The sequence below is a fragment of the Apium graveolens genome, chromosome 6 (assembly GCF_009905375.1).
Source record: "Apium graveolens cultivar Ventura chromosome 6, ASM990537v1, whole genome shotgun sequence".
Classification (NCBI taxonomy): domain Eukaryota; kingdom Viridiplantae; phylum Streptophyta; class Magnoliopsida; order Apiales; family Apiaceae; genus Apium; species Apium graveolens.
Window position 1 is genome coordinate 53,264,497 of NC_133652.1, and position 18,260 is coordinate 53,282,756.

Genomic DNA, 18,260 nt, shown 5'->3' on the forward strand with positions numbered 1-18,260 from the left:
GAAGCTCCATCTGGATTGCACTTTGTGCAAGATCTTCTTGCACATAGTGAGGTTGGGTATGCATTAACACATCCCGAATTCTTTTCAAGCCAACAAGTTCTGAGGTTTTGGAGGACTGGACTTTTTGATGATGGTGGTCAACGTGGAACTCCCAGTATTATCTTCCAAGTGGGTGATTCATCCTTTGTAGTCACTCCTGGTATAGTACGCAGGGCTTTACATCTTCCAGAAGATTGTACTTTCTCAATTCCAGAGGACTCAGCCCTTCGGGAGTTAATGGCTGAATTGGGATATGAAAAGAGTCTGACGAAACTTGGACAGTTAAAACGGGCTAATATCAGAAGAAAATGGAGTTTCTTCTTTGATTGCATCACCAAAGCTTTTGGGAACAAATGTTCAAATTTTGATGTTATCCCAATTCTGAGTCAGCACATAGGGTATGCTATTATTCATCAAACTCATTTTGATTTTACAACTGGAATAATTGGTTTTATTGGGGATAGGATGACAGAGGATCGAAATGTTATTTATTTTGCTAGATTCTGTCAACTTATTTACACTTACTGTACTGATGAACCTCATTTAGTCAGCACTCAAACCCCACCTTTTAAGGTTGCAAAACGATACTTTAATGACCTGGTAAATGCTGATACTAAGAAAAAAGTGGTTAGACCATTACAGATTCCTAAGTCTGTAAAACAGATCCTAGTAAATGCTGATCCTGATACTTATAGATCTGTTTACTCTGATGTCCAACCAACTCCAAACACCCAAAATCCATCAACCTCAGTACCTACCTCTCATTCTACTCAACCTACCCTAAGAACATATCTCAAATCCTATCTCTCAACTTCACAGACTGCTCGACCTTCATCTTCAGCACCTACTGTGAAATCTTCATCTTCCAAGCCAAAGAGGACAAAGAATGTTCCTCAAACATCTCAAAAGAGAAGGAGGATTGCATTGAGCGATGAATCTGATTCTGAGGAACCGGTTCCTGCTAGAGAACCTGCTGTTACTGAAGCTGAGAAAGAGGTTTCTCAGAAGGATTCTGAAATTGGGGGTTCTAGGCTTCTCAAGAGGCTTAGACGAATGATAGTTCCTGAAACTCCCAAGGAATCCAAATCAACAAGGAAGTACAAGAAACAGAAGGCACAAAGGCCAGTTTCAGATGATGAAGAGGAAGCAGCTAAGGAAGGGGATCAGGAATCTCTGATCTCACAAGACAAGGAATTTGCTCCAGTCACTTCTTCTCCATCAACTCCATCTCAGGAAGCTATATCTGACAAGGCTAACTCACCATCTGTGTCTCTTGTTGATCCAGGCACAAGTGCTGATATTGATGTTCAACACTTGGTTGTGTCTGAAGTATTTCTCTTAGAAGCTCCAACAGCAAATAATCCTTCCACAACACTTGTTGTTGATGCTGTTCAAACTCCAGAGTTATCAACAACACCTTCTCTGCATCAAGATGCTGATGATCAGACTTTAGGTGAGCATCAGGATATGGCTGTTGATCAGAACTTAGTATCAGATCAGCAATTAGAGGATGTTGAAGCCTCCATTGCTACTCACATTGTTGTCTTATCAGAAGATACTGATTCTTTAAGTTCTGATGCTGCAAATGCTGGAGATACTGGTGATGCTGCTCCAACTGTAGATGCTGATGAAGCAGGTCCTTCAGGACATACTCCTCAACAGACTCTTCCTAAGTCTGAACTGGTAAATAAGTTTGTTACCGGGACTGCACCAGTACCTTGGAGTGAAACTCCTGCAGGTCAGGAGTGGACTAAGGAATGGAACTCAGTTTCATGTATTCCAACTGCAATACATCTTGCTGAGCACTTGACTAAAGCTGATGAAATTTTAAATTCTGATGATTTAAAAACCCAGCTTAGAGTCATTGCATTGAGTATTAAACATCTACAAGGTCTTCATTCAACTACTCATGCAGAGCTACACAAGATTCAGGAGAACTTTATCAAACAAGAACAAGTTTGGAAAATTGATAAGAAAAAGTTCTTTCAACCTACCATTGACAGGATTGCTTATATTGAGAAAACTCAAGAGAAATAACAAGCTCAGATTGATGACATTCTGACAAATCAAGCTTCTCAGCAATCGCAACTTACTGAAATCCAATCCTCAGTGGAATTACTTATCTCTCTTTTACTACCTACTGATGCCAAAAAGGGGGAGAAGGTAATTAAGTCCAAATGCAACACTAACAAGACACTGCAAGGAAAGGATGATGGAAATGATGATCAAGGATACTCTGGAATGGGTAGCGGTCATAGTCAAGGTAGAAGGTTTACATCAAGACAAGCTAGTCACATGACAAGTTCTGATACTGGGAAAAGAATAAGTTCTGCTGCTGGTAAAAGGATAAGTTCTGATGAACTTCTAGATCTTGATGAGGAAATGTCAAGACATTTATTTCTTCAAGAAAATTCAGGAATGGACTTGGAAAGTTTAAAGGAAGAAGAATCCAGACTTAAATCAGAGAAAGTCACATCTAAATCTGAAGCTTCTGGTAAAAAGTCACTTCCAAAACTCAAAGGCATTGTGATCAAAGAAAGGACACATACTGAAGCAACGTTGGCTAGATCACAACCACAGATAGATCCAAGATCCAAGGGTAAAAAAAAGGTTGGTGAACCTATCAAGGTTTATGTACCTCCTGAGGAAGAAGAAATTACTGATGAAAAAGATGATCTTGCTCTGACTTCAAGAAAAGTTCTTAAAACAACCTCTGACATGGCTCAAGTTGTTCAGAGTCAAGAAATTGTAAGTTCTGATATTCAGAAGAAGCAAGTAACCTCTGACAGAGCTCAAGTTAACTTGATATCAGAAAATAGATCAAAGACACTCCTACCAGGATTCACTAAAGCAAAACAGACTCAATCTTTGTAGACTACTGCAAGTGGTTTTGAAGCAAGAGTAGTTACTGGAAAGGAAGCTAGAGATAAAACTGAATTGGGAAGTGCTGATGAAAGAAGAGTACACAACACTACCAATGATCCAACTTCCTTGAGTGAACCAGGTATTGGAGCAACTCCTGAGAGATTGAATCAACTGGAATCTGTACAAATGGTTTACCATACCTACTTGAAAGAATACATCATGTTGTATTTCATGACAGATGGTAGGGTTTATCATATAAGACAAAATGCCATTCCATTGAAGTATTTTGAAGAATTAGAGCATGTACTTTTCTTACTTCAAGTGGATGACAGAATAACAGAGACTGCTGCAAACTACTTAAAAGAATAGATTTAGAGACAGAAAAGGCTTTATTCTGTTAAGTCTGACAGCATATATGTTCCAAAGTACAGAGATCACAATGGTGATATTGTTGATATGAAGCCTAATACTGCACAAATCAGAACATATCTTGGTATTAAGGGACTTGAATTCAATCTAGAGTCTGACAAAGCTTATGTCATAAGACTAGATCAGGAGTTGAGAAAAGCAAAGATCAATGATCTCAGAGCTGCAATCTTTCAAATTGGTGAAGATACTGCAGAGCTTAAAGATGTCAAAAGGAGAATGATTGATGAACTCAGATATGCTGAGAAATGTTTGTTGAAGAACTATCTCAGAACAACTCCTGACATCAGAGAGATCAGAAAATGATGAAGCCAAGTCGAAGATCTACAACTGCTAAAATTCTGATATTTATACAGGCTGAAGTTGTTATCAGAAGTTGAAATTGGTAAAAGCTTTAAGGACTGTAAGTTGTAGTTATCTAGTCTAATTCTCATGCATTTGTACTTAATGTTTTTGACATCATCAAATATCTGTTAAACTTGTATATTATGTTAATTTACAAGTTGGGGGAGATTGTTAGATATATTTGATAATGTCATGGCTAATATATTTTATGTTTAGCTTTCAGAATCTTACTTGAACAGGATAAATCAGTACTTAACTGTTGATCAGTACTTATACTGGAAGTCAGGACTTAAGGATATCAGTACATATGTTATCAGGAGATAATCGTCAGAAGATAGATATCAGAACTTAAGTGCTGAAGGACAATCAGATAAGGACAGTAGCTGATTAAAGGAAAGAAGATCAAGATAAACATAAGAAGAGATATGCATGAAGAAGGAATTCTGTAAAGAATGGAATACTTGGAAGAAAAGATATCTGATTGATATATTTTAGGAAGCAAAATTATATTCCATATCAATTAGTGATTATCTTGTAACTGTGTAGTATATAAACACAGATATAGGGTTTACACTATAAGTGTTATCATTATTAGAGAAGATTATTCATTGTAACCCTAGCAGCTCTCGTGATATTTGTTCATCACTGAGAGGTAACAGTTCCATACTGTAACAGAGTTTATTGTTTCAATAAAGTTTGTTTTCTGTTACTTAAGTTCTTAAAGTTCGATTTGAGTGTACTATACACTGTATTCACCCCCTCTACAGTGTATGTGTGACCTAACATATATGATGACACACTTTCACTAATAAGTTCTAACGGCATTAGTCGGATCTAGATAATTATATGATGAAGTCATAACGGGCAATATGGCTCATTTCTTCCAGACTGCAACAAAATATACATTTTGCAGCCAATTGATGCATAACAGTGGGCTTTTTCATGTATCGACTAACAATACCAACTGAGTACGCTATATCAGGTCACGTATGGACCAAATAGCAAAGACCACCAATCATCGATTTAAACTCAGTAACATCCACACGCTTCCCTCCTTCATCCTTTCCAAAATTTTCCTTAGGATCCATGGGAAATTTGGTAGGATTACACTCCCACATTCCAGCTTTCTCCAATATTTTCCGTGCATACGCTGCCTGTTTCAACTGAATATTGCTAGCACTTTGTTTAACCTCCAGACCCAAGTAGTATGATAGCTTCCCCAAGTTACTCATCCCAAACCTTTGGCTCATCTGCTTCTTGAATTCCTCTATATGTGAGAGTTTTGTTCCTGTCACCAAAAGGTCATCCACATAGACCCCAACAATTAAAACATCATTACCCATTACCTTCGTGTATACTGCGTGCTCGTATGGACATCTTGCAAAGCTTAATTCTTCTAGACACTTGTTGAGTTTGGCATACCAAGCCCTGGGTGCTTGTCGAAGGCCGTAGAGCGCTTTTACCAACTTATACACGAGATGTTCTTGCCCTTCTTTGACAAAACCTTCAGGCTGAAGGACATAAACCTCTTCCTGAATTTCTCCATTCAGAAAAGCTAATTTTTCATCCAAATGGTGTACCTCCCAACCGTGTTTAGCAGCTAGCTCCAGAAGTATTCGAATTGTCTCAAGCCTTGTGACAGGTGCAAAATTCTCGTCAAATTATCTCCCCTGCCTTTGTACATAACCTTTCGCCACGATCCTAGCTTTATATTTAATAACTTTCCCTTCTGTGTCTTTCTTTATTTTAAAAACCCACTTCAATCCAATAGCCATTTGTACCGGTGGAAGCTCAGTTAGTTTCCACGTCTTGTTCTTCTCAACAGCCTCAATTTCACATTCCATTATTTTCCTCCAGTTAGATTCCTTCGCAGTCTTAGCATAACTCGTGGGTTCATCCACTCCTACAAGAAATAATTCTTCATCCTCCAACTCAATCTCTTCCATTTCATTGTAAATATCTGTTAATGATCTGAAATGTTTGGGCTCACTTTCAATCTCGGTGTCTGAACTTGTTGCTGACTGCGTCTGTGGAGTGTCAGCGAACTCAGAACCATCTGTACTTGATCTCTCAGAACTATCTGTACTTGAGCTTGTGTTTCAACCATGAGATTCATAGAGCTCGTCTGTATCTGCATTGTTACTCAACTCCTCTAAAGCAGTACCATCCACAATAAAACTCTCATGATAATTCACCTTATCTGCTTGACCACCACGCTTCCATACCCACGTTTTATGCTCCTCAAATACAATATCTCGAGTAACATGAACTTTGTGTTGTTCCAGATCATATACTCTATAAGCTTTCGTTCCAGGTTATTTCCCAAGGTTTATCACCAATTTACTTCGATCGTCTAGTTTAGTAGTATGAACAAATGGAATCTTCATGTGTGCCAAGCATCCGAAAACTCTAATATGCCCAATATTCGGTTTTTCACCAGACCACGCTTCATATAGTGTTTTCCCCGAGACAGCTCTTGTAGGTAATCGATTTAGCACATAGATGGAATGACGAATGGCCTCTCCCCATAATTGTAATGGGAGCTGCTTCTCCTTTAAAAAACTTATGGTCATCTCTATTACCGTGCAGTTCCGTCTTTCTACAACACCATTATGTTGTGGGGAATACGGTGCTGTGAATTGTTGAACAATTCATGCCTCATCACACTAAGAAATAAATTGTTTTGACAAGAACTCACCCCCGGTCGGTTCTGAATGTCTTCACCTTCCTGTCATCACCATCTTCAACCTGTGCTCGGAACCTTTTGAACGCCTCAAATGCCTCGTCTTTACCTTTTAATAAATAACCCCACATTACTCGATTATAGTCGTTCACCAATAAGAACAAATACCTGTTTTCATCATATGTAGCAGGCGAGATTGGGCCACACAGGTCTCCATGCACAATCTCCATAACCTTTCTTAGAGTATAACTCGCCTAATTAGGAAATGATTTGCGGGTCTGCTTTGACATTAGGCAGCCCAAACACACCTCTTTCTGCATCTTGATCTCAGGCAGGCCTTGTACCATGTTGTTCACATACATCAAGTTCATGGCATTGAAATTGACATGCCCGAGACGGGCATGCCAAACCAAGAATCCTCATCGCATTTCGTCAACAAACACTCAAATACACTATTTTCAATAATAATCTTGTAAAGTCGGTTCAAAGAATGTTTTACCTTCATGATCAGTATTCTTTCTTTGTCGTAGATCCGCATAAATTCCCCATTCAACATGACCTTGTACCCTTCCTCAGAAAGCTGTCAAAGACTAACGATGTTATTGCACAACATGGGTATATAATAAACATCTTTCAGCAGTCTCTCTTCTCCATTTTTACACCTTAAATCCATTATTACTTTTCCCTTGATAAGAACTGTAGAACCGTCCCCAAAACGCACTTTTCCTTTTACAGTTTCATCCAACGTTTTGAACTTTGACAACTGCCCTGTCATGTGGTTACCGGCGCCGTTGTCTAAATACCACATATTCGAGCTTCCTTGTGCCTCCTTGCTTAGTTTCAGAATTACTTTGTCTTCATTGATCAGCAAGACTTTGTCACCTTCCTCCGTATTATCTACCAGCAGAAGTGCTGGTTCATTGTCCTGCATTTGCACTAAATTAACTTCTTCCCTTTGTTCTTTATTCTTCCTTCCACGCTTTGGTTTTTTGCACTCCGCAGCGTAATAACCATACCCATGACAGTTGAAGCATTTCACTTTAGTTTTATCATATCCTCCACGTCCAAAGTCTTTGTTTCCTCGAGACCTCTGCGCCAACATCGAGTCTGAACCTCTATTTGAGCGTTTTAATCACTCCTACCTTGTTAGTAATAGCTTCCCATCTTCATTTTCCTTCCTTGACCATTCCTCTTCAGTCAATAACAATTGTCCGCCACTAGTTTTGACCTGGCTCCGTAGACGCTCTTCATGAGTTCGTAAGGATCCGACTGTTTCCTCAATAGTCATTGTTTCTAAGTTTCCGAATTGTTCAATAATGGAAGCTATTTGCAGAAATTTAGTGGGAACTGCACGCAACAGATTCTTCATGATATACGCCTCCTTTACTTCCTCACCAAGGACTCTTATATTGGTCACCAGTCCGTTCAATTTCATGCAGAACTCGTCGAGAGGTTCTGTTTCTTTCATACTTAACGCCTCAAACTCTGCCTTTAGGGTTTGAATTCTTGCTGTCTTCACACGATCAGCTCCAATACACATAGTCTTCACGACATCCCAAGCCTCTTTCACAGTATTTTTCTCAGCTACAGCCAACAAAATATCTTCTGGAATCCCTTGGTAGATTGCAGCAAGAGCTATTTTGTCTGTCCTATCTTCAACCGCGGATTTAGCGCCATCATCCTCTATGGCTCTCCATACTCCGTGTGCTTGCATATAAACTTTCATCTTAATCGCCCAAGTTGTATAATTTCCTCTATATTCAACATGGGATATGTCAACCCGATCGTTCCATCCTTTGTTTTACCGCTTTCCATCATAACAGAGTTGGGCATACACTTTGGCATTCACCGAATGAACCACGCTCTGATACCAATATGTTGATTAATTCCCATCTGATTAAGTACTAATATAAGTGTTTGTTTTGAACCAAGAGTAAAATAAAGATGTGCCTGAACGTTCTGATCACTTTTATTCAGTAAAAGCAATACAAATTAATAGCATCAGCCATACAAGATAATGCCTAAAAAATAGCAACAAAGTAACACCAGACTTCTTAAAATTACTCTCCTGACTAACGTTTATTTGCACCACTCCTGTAATTTTTCAACAGCCTAATTCAAACAAACAACTACACCTAATCAAATAAATACAAATAAAAATAACACAAGTTTAGATTAAAAACCAGCAATAATTTGAGAAAAAAGGTTTGTAATGAGATGATACTGATTAGTGATTACAAATACAAGAGTTATACAGAATTCAAGCTAGAAAAAGACTAGAAATATATAATCAAAAAAAGAAGAAGAAAGTAGAAAGAATCAATTATCAGTATGAAAGTCAAAAATTATATTAACTGGGTTAACTTCTGAATTTGAGTGTTCATATCACGGAGTGCCTAGATGACTTTTATTAAATCTTCACTGCCCATCAACATCATCATGAGATCTCAAGTTTCTAATAGGTCTATTCATCCCTGCTCTCTGCATTTACCAAACTGTCTGATAATATATAGTCTATAGTTTCTAAGTCATTAGATTGCTTAGTGTATAAATATTTGTAGACTGTATAAATGCGTGACATGTGTCTCTAATGTATTCATGCATGTTGAGAGCTTGAAAATTACAGGATATGGGCAAACATGAACATTTTTTTGACAAATTTGAACATGAACTAGTTAGTACGATAGATTACATAAAGAAATAATACGAGACAAAAAGGTAAAAAATGTATGCGCGTGTTAAAAGCAAGGTGAAATGGGCTTTTGTAAATGGAAAAGTGTGAGTGTGTGTAAAGACAGTGAATAGTGGTCTGAAATTAACTTTGTTGTTTGTGGTTAAGGCAGTAGCAACCATGAGAGGCCTTTTGTAACACTTGAGAGTGTCTCCCACCACCATCCCTTCACTCAAAAGAATCCTTAACAAAAACACACTAATTGCCTTCCATGCCTCATTATAAAAAAGCTTTTGACTTCTGTTTCTCGCACTAGGTTGACATTTTGCATAAAGGCCTTGAAATTTTTCTCTCCCCAGAGTATCCAAAGCATGTCACTAGGGTTGATTTCTTCAAACTATGTGTTTTCTGTTATAAATATTTGCTGAATCTTGCAGGTTTCTTCCATAACTATTTACTGGATCTGTTTGTCTGATGTAATATACATTTATATAGGCCTGTGCAAATCCGACTAAAATTGTCATGACTAATTTTTGAATGTCAAGCGAGACCTAATATATTTTAACTCCGATAAGATCATATATTATATTCTAACGGATATACCGATATCTCATTCAAGTCATATAATACTCACTTATTGAAATGTTATTGTCTTCTTGTCTCCTTACCAATACTTGATCATTGTAATATGAAGAAGCCATCAAGATCTCTCTATCTCTTTAAACATTCTCACCTTTTTCCTTTTTTCATTCCATTTCCCTCATTTACCATCAATTAAAAGAGAAAGTGGGCTTTTTTATGGGACAAACAAAGGGCCCTATCCACTTTGACATGTCCCAATACTTCATTGCGTGATTCTGCAAAATTTACAATGGTGCATGTCTCTTTCTAGCCCTAACTAATGGACCCCATTTTCCTCATGCTCCAAAATAAGGTTTTTAGACAAACCTCAATAATTTTGGCTCTCATGCTCTTATAGCCACTAGCATTTTGTTATTCATCTACGTAGCTTTGCTTTGATTTTACGTTTCTAGGGCTCTCTTTGTATTTACAATAGGCCCATGTATGAATTATGATGATGAGGGGTGTAAAGGTGACATGAATTTGGGACAAAAACAGAAGCCTGATGGGATGCTCATGTGATCAACAAGGATCCCTAATTGTTTTTTGATACCAATAATCATAGCATAAAATTGTATGATATAGTTTTAAGTTATGATTAAGAGTGAGATTAAAGTATATGAATATTATTGGCTGTCAAAACTTGGTGAAAGGATCTGCAGAAAGGGATTGAAGCTAGGTACTACTAGCTAGCGTCTAATTTAATATTAGTGTCTAACTTATAGAAAATTAATCAGAGCGTGTCTGTGTGTCATCTTAATGTCACCATATGCTCCATACACACACACATTTTAAAACGTATATGTAGTCCAACTTGAAATCTCGTCAATAAGAGTTCCGATACGATAATGTTCGGTAAATAGTAAACATCTCATTTAAAATTTAACATGTTAAACGATATTTAAAATTTTAAAATGTTAGAGAAAGATTTAACTACATCTTTATTTTATATTTTAAGACGATCGATTTTTAACGCAGCGGTAATAGTAACACCGATCTTATGCATAGATGCATGATCCTTAACTCTTGAAATGTATATGCATCATGAGTGCAGGAAACTTAACTCTTCGAATACATATGTACTGATCATAATAAACGTAAACAAGATTACAATGAAGTAATTAGTTTAAACTACCCATCATTGTATTTTTAACTAACTTTGTGGATGTTGTCTTGTTTGAGTAATCTCTCCCACCGATCGTAATCGTATCTCTCTTCGCGGATAACCGCAAAATACGGATCGAATGCGAATTGAAATTACTGAAATCGTATATTTGTGGAATGACTGCGATTTTAATTTTTAAATAATAGTAAAAGTCGAACCGCAACCGCAAATCGCTATATATATATAATATAATATATAATATATCCTCAAACGCAGAAACAACCATGTATAAGAATTAAAAGATGAAGAGTTTGGGGGTTTTGGGATATAATATATATTATCAAACGCAGAAATTACCATATATATTTAGCAAAAAAAAGAAAAGAAATTACCATATATAATTTGCAATAACAACTTGTACTCTTGTAGTACATTTTATTTTTACAAATTTCTAAAATTTGATAAATATAATTGTAATGAACTATTTTTATTTGTCATTTATCGTATAAGTCGATGATGGAACCGCAATTCGATCCGCACTAATCGCAACCGCACAGTTGAAAAAGATACGATTAACCGCAACCGCAAATGCGATCGATATTGAAAATTTTAGAAAACCGCTATACGTGGTTTGATACGATTTTGAGCTCTCAACCGCACCAAACCTAACCACGTATACCCCTAGCTCATGTTTATTAGTGAAGGCTGTTTGTTTTATAAAACTAAAGGAACACGACGAAGAAAATTGGGGACGAAACATGATACTTTGTGTTCCTGATTCATGAAATATATATGCATGATTGTTAAATTAGATTCAAAGAGAAATGATGATATATAACTATTGTACTGCTACGATAACGTTGTCAGGAGAATCAAAGCTACGACTAATCAATTTAGAGTAATATAAAACAAAACAACAACCTTAAATAACAAATTTGTTTGTCTTGAATCTTCGCCGAAATGATGTGCTCTCATATTCAATCTAATCGTTTAGCTAGCATCATTTTTAACTCAAAGTCTAATATCTCAATTTTACCGCAAAGAGCTAAAGCGTTCTTCAAAAAATCTGACATGACTTAACAATTTGAGATGTTTTTAATGGTGGAGAAATTTATGTGAATATAAGGGTCTATTATTATTAATTACGTTATAGTGAATAACATGACATTTGGGATTGGTTTTGTGAACCAATTTTGGTACATTAAGCATTATACTTATTTATACGTATTTCTAATACCTCTTGACAAACCCATACGTACCAGAAACTATACTGGCTCTCATTAAGAACTTTATCAATATACGAATCAGCATTCCAAGACTATAAAAGCAGGAATCTTAGACACCTGAACAATAAGTAATTATGAAGTAACTCTACTGGAAGAAACAAGTACAGTATTGCATTTTATGATAACAGCTGTCCGAGGAAGCAACGATATCAAGTCTGTGAGAATTTAGAATTGAGATTGATATTTAGTCTGTAATCTATAAGAAGAAGCTTCTATTTTGTTAATTTTCATTTTTTTTTTGAGGAAACGACCCCATTCCCTCTAGGCTCTAGCTCTTCGCAGAGCATGCTGATGTCGAGATTCATGCAAGTATGGCGGCAAAATAATATATAAATTTGAGATAAAATTAGATTCTCGATCAGAAAACATGGATTTGAGGGAAATCAACTAAACAAATTATTAAATCAAACATAATAGTATCGATTTCACAAACAGATCGAATAGTGCAAATTCCTGACACTGATGCACATTGGCGAAGAAAAAAATGAATTAGTTGCAACATATTCTGCTACATAAAAACTGTTTGTACACTGCTGCCGCCTGCCAATTTGTAGCCGCTCCTCCAACTATATCTTGATATCTTTGACATTAATAGCATGCATATATAGCTTATAATAAGTACGATAAAGTCATAAAGACAATAGTTAATATTACGTTCAGGCACAATCGACGGGAACATCTATACTTCACTTGATGATTTGAAACTGCCAAGAAGGTACACCTTATGAGACTAGACAGCTTTATTTTGCATTAACAAACAGTACAGGCCCCTCAACTTAGACACATCTTGTACCGTTGGCTGTGCTGGATAAGGCTTTTATATGGGGAAAAAGTACTTATAATGTCGCTAGTATGGATCTGGATATGGGTAAGCCGCTTTCCCCTGGGTTATGACAATGTCATGGTTATGCATGGAAGCAATTAGCAATGGTAGTGGTCTAGTAGATATATGAGGGAGTTTTAATAACTCAGCTGATGTTAGTAAAAAAAACAGGACTCGTACAAGTACAATTATATTTCATGATCATAATCTTCAGTCTTCACACCCTCAGAGAAAATCCATACCAGAGCTAAAAGGAGGTCAGACTTGACCAATACAAAGGCATTCAAATCTTCTTGCACTTTAATCTCTTTTCCTTTGAATCAGAAAAATACTAAATAATTTCAGCTTCAAATAAGTACCATATGACCATATCTGTTCATACCATTTTATTTTCTGCTCCAAGTAGCTGACATGATGCATACTCAAAGGACAATGCTAAAACTCCAGGATGAGATATCTCAGTTGTAGGAAGGTAAACTGGGATTGAGCTTCAGCATGCGTTTGGCGCTCATCAGACATCAGCGTTAATTAGTGCTATTACCAGACGGACTCACCCACTTGATATCTGGGGTTTTCAATTTTCTTTTTTTTTTACACATGCTTCGATAGTCCTAAGTACATACTCAAGTACATGTATAATTACAAAATTTAATTAAAAAATATGATTTATTGTTAAATAGACTTTGTATATAATCTTGTTTATTTGAGTGTATTCTTTTATAAATGTATTATCTTTGTACATGATATAGTTAGCGATGACAACGAGTCGGATCAGTTCGGATTTCATAATATTCAAATATGATGCGTTATATTTTGATTTGGTTCGTGTTCATATATTAAAAATGAAGATCCAAATTTGATTCATCAGATTTTTTTCGGATTACAAGTCAGGTTGGGGTTTTATTCAGATAGATACTAGGGGTCGTTTGGTTGGAGACATTTTGGTATGAGTTTCTTTCATTTCAACCTCATATATGATATTTGGTTCATAATTTTTTTTCCTCCAAACCCATTCCTCGTACCCAATATGAATTTTTGATATTAAGGGGGAGGGGTATGAGAAAGGGGTATGGGAAATCAATTTTAATTATAGTATTTCAACTTAATTTAAGCAATCAAATATAAATATTTAATACAAAAATAATATAATGAACTAAAATTTAATAAAATAATAATTAAAACAATATTTAAATTAATTAAAATTAATAACTTAAAAAATATTTTAAATCAAAAATATTCATCTAGCACTCAACCAAATACATGATATCATAAATGATACCCCAACGACATACCATCTTAACCCGATTGCCGATTTCAACCCATACCACTTCTCGAACCAAGCTACCGCTAAAAGTAATTAACTAAAAATATAAAAAATTATATTATTATAACAATATGACTAAACACTTTTTTAATATTAAAAATAAAAAAGTAATACTTAATAGAAAAAAATGTTTTTTTCGGGAATAATATAAACTGAAAAGACGATAATCCTCTCGCATTTGAGAATTTTTTTCGACAGGGGATATAACTGAGTGAATGTAAAATCTTGGCTTGTTGTTGGTGCATTCAAATTAGAGCCGACAATTGCGTACACGACACGAAAACGATACGAAAATAACGGGTTTGGTTTGACATTTTTGGTACACGAACACGAAATTACACTAACACGAAATTATACGGATGAATTTAGTGTCGTTTTTGGGTTTACACTTGGGTACACGACATGATATTAAAGTATAAGAAATAAATTTATCAAAACTATATGAATACATATATCTTACACTAATATTTTACATATAATATGTACATAAAATAAATTTAAATTTAAATTTCATAACAATTGAATACACTTGAGTATTTATGAATTATTAACTTAAGACTCGACTAATAATAAGTTAATATTGAAATATATATTTTATTTATCTTTATTTTATTATTAATTTTAAATTACACGAAACACGATACATAACGTATACGAAATGAAGGTACACGAAACGAAACGAATCCTTAACGATTCGGGTTTGGGTTGGGCATCATAAAACACGAAAATACACGACACAAAAATACATAAAACGAACGAATTACCGGCTCTAATTCAAATTCGTCACTGCTACTCTGAGACTAGACATCATATAAAGTGCACGACCACCTGGATACGTGATTCAAAATCAAATTCTCTTTGAATTCACTACCACTGCCTTCTCTTCTTCGGTTACTTGAAAGAAAAATGATTGGTGTATAGAATTATGTACAAAATTTTGTACAGAATTTTGTATATAATAATATACGATGAATTTTAATTGGAATGAGACTCAGCGTTCATATCAACAACACTAATTAAAACACCCTATTATCAAATATCATGTCATTCTATATAATTTTTGTATACAAAATTCTGTATACCTAACACTACTATACTTAAAATGCCAAATATGAAATATATGATGAAGTATCGGAAAACCCAAGGGCATAAATGTTAGCATTGCAACTGGCCCCTTTGTGTCATGCAAGAAAGACCAGGCAGATTAGTCCTTTTTATGTGCCCAATCTAAGACTATAAATGAATGCATTATACTGAACAATTGTATAACTGCGTCAAAATAATTTTAAGCTTGTAATAGTGGACATTTTTTTCAATTACTGATACCTAACAAACTAAATTGTGACAAATCATATATCTTTTTTCAGTAAATAGTATCTTATTCATGTAAGTCCAGGCCTAGAAATCAAAAACACAATGTCTATCAGCAGTTCAAACATCAAACAATCAACATGATAATTTTATGAAGCAAGCCTGAAATTGCTACATTCTTTTTTTTTGCAACATTCTTAAAATAGATAAGATAAGATACAAGTAATTACACATAACTAATATCACTTTTACACTATTTGTGTGTGAACAGCTAAGGTATGAAATCGATTTACTTTTTTATATATATATATATATATATATATATAATTTACCTCGAAGAAAAAAACTTAACAGAGTGAGCTTCAAGACAGAGCTTTGTTTCTCTGTTTATTCTCCGGCACTAATACATATATGTCATGCGGTTCGATTGACTCGCACAAACTATTGGTGCAATTATCTATTTATTATAATTTTTCGCAGATAAATTTAACACTCACATTTTTTTATGGGCAAGGGGCATGTTATTTATAATGACGCCATTAATTTGATGTTTCTAGGATTTTTAGCAATCGGCTAGGGAGTGTCAACAAATTCAGAATTTTACACGCATACTCAACTTAATGTAATTCAACAGCTTTGATTTATTATTGACTGCTATTACTATTCAAGTTATAACAAGTACTATTAATTTCAATCTACTGTAATAATCTTGACCATGCTGTAGAGAGAAAATCTTAACCGAATTGTATGATAAGAAAGTTGATTTAAATCACACGGGGATGTAGCTCAGATGGTAGAGCGCTCGCTTAGCATGCGAGAGGTACGGGGATCGATACCCCGCATCTCCATTTTGTTAGCATAACAGAACAGAGATAGGAAAGCTGGGACGAGAAGCTGTTAATGAATGAAGAAAAAAAATGGCCATGCAGAGGTTTATTGATTTAATATCCCTTAGAAAAAAGTTGGAATCAACAAAGACTGGGCTCATTTTTTGAGTTTATTTAGCCGAAAAAAGAAGAAGTTGAAATTCTTTTTTAACATAGCAGCCACCACCCACCAGGTGCCAGCCAGGTAATCTAATATCTGTATCAATTGGCTTTACATAGTGTTGGTATAGCTTTTGGTTAGTAGTTGGGTAGTTGACACCCTGCACCTTTATCTTTATGATTTATGAATATACTACATCATGTGAGAAAAAATATTAACGGGTAAATGAGTTAATTGGTCACTACTATATAAGAGCATATCCACCGCCTAGATCAATTCAACAGTTCAGTATATTTTTCAATTAATTACAGGAAAGAAGTGATGCAACGCTGGTGAATTGAGCCCATCAATTATTGAAGCTCATTTGATTCAGCAAGAGGAGTTTTGAAAACTGTCAAACTAATCAACGAACATCAATTATCTGGATCCTCTGTTTTTATCTTTTTGGTGCACATGTCTTTCAAAAAAAACTATAACGACTATTTACATAGAATTAATAACGTTAATTATTAATGTACATCTTTTTTTTGCTTATAAATATGAACCTGTGAATTCATTTTTCACACAAAAGATATAATACCCACATTCATATCTTTTCAGTCCAATTTTTCTTTCATAAAATATACATATAAATATATAATGGGTATTAATTGGCTCCCTTCCGAAAATTTACAATTACGTGTTTCGTGAGCTCGACAATCTGTTGATCCAATAACCGGTCGATATTCAAACAAGAATAATTTATGGGGGCGAATTCATGATGATTATGCAAAAAATTGGTGCGGCACTCCCGAAAATTCTCATGCAGAACCTCGTTCAAAAGTTGCTCTTGACTCACACTGGACACCGTTGAAGAGAGCACTAAAAAATGGCAATGTGCCAAGAATCAAGCTAGTAGACACTCAGCAAGTGGAAAAAATTTGGTGGATGAGGTCAGATTTTTTAATTTTACTTTTAGTATTATATAGATATATGATTAATATTAATTGTCTGCTAACTTAATATGCATATTTTGTCATTTTATTTAGACAACTCAAGCTCAAGGACTATATTTCAAGGAGATTAATAAGCCATTTGACAAATAAGAATGTTATGAAGCAGTTGCAGGACATCCTCAATTTGTAGACGTTTCTACTATTTCTCCTCCATTTTAACGAAACTTCCAACACAAGTAGAATCGATAATCAATCTGAATAGCGATGATTGCATTGATGAAGAAGGTTTCACAACTCCAGAGTCTAATCGAGAAACAGAAAGTCCATTTAGTCCAGTTAGACCGATGGGAACAAAGGCATCCAAACATGAAAAAAAGAAAGGAAAGCAAGCTATGACCCAAAAAGAAGAGATGTCTATAGCTATTTTCAATAATATGCAATGTAACCAAAAACAACTAGTGGAGGCCAACATCAAAAGAGATGAGGAAACCCTTCAAATGTCGAGGGAGATCTGTTAGGTCACACTTTCACTGTAGAGGGGGTGAATACAGTGTTTATTACAATCAAATCAAACTTCAAGTACTTATGTAACAGAAAACAAACTTTATTGAAACAATAAACTCTGTTACAATCTGGAACTGTTATCTCTCAGTGATGAACAAAATATCACGAGAGCTGCTAGAGTTACAGTAAATAATATTCTCGATAATGATAACACTTATAGTGTAAACCCTATGTCTGTGTTTATATATTACACAGTTACAAGATAATCGCTAATTGATATGGAATATAATTCTGCTTCCTAATATATATCAATCAGATATCTTTTCTTCCAAGTA

At 35.2% G+C, this 18,260-nt stretch overlaps 1 non-coding gene across 1 annotated transcript; it reads left to right on the top strand.

Moving 5' to 3' along the window:
* The first annotated feature begins 16,274 nt into the window (after nucleotides 1-16,274).
* On the top strand, nucleotides 16,275-16,347 carry TRNAA-AGC (transfer RNA alanine (anticodon AGC)). The gene has a single exon. It is a non-coding gene; the product is annotated as a tRNA-Ala (tRNA).
* Nucleotides 16,348-18,260: the final 1,913 nt, after the last annotated feature.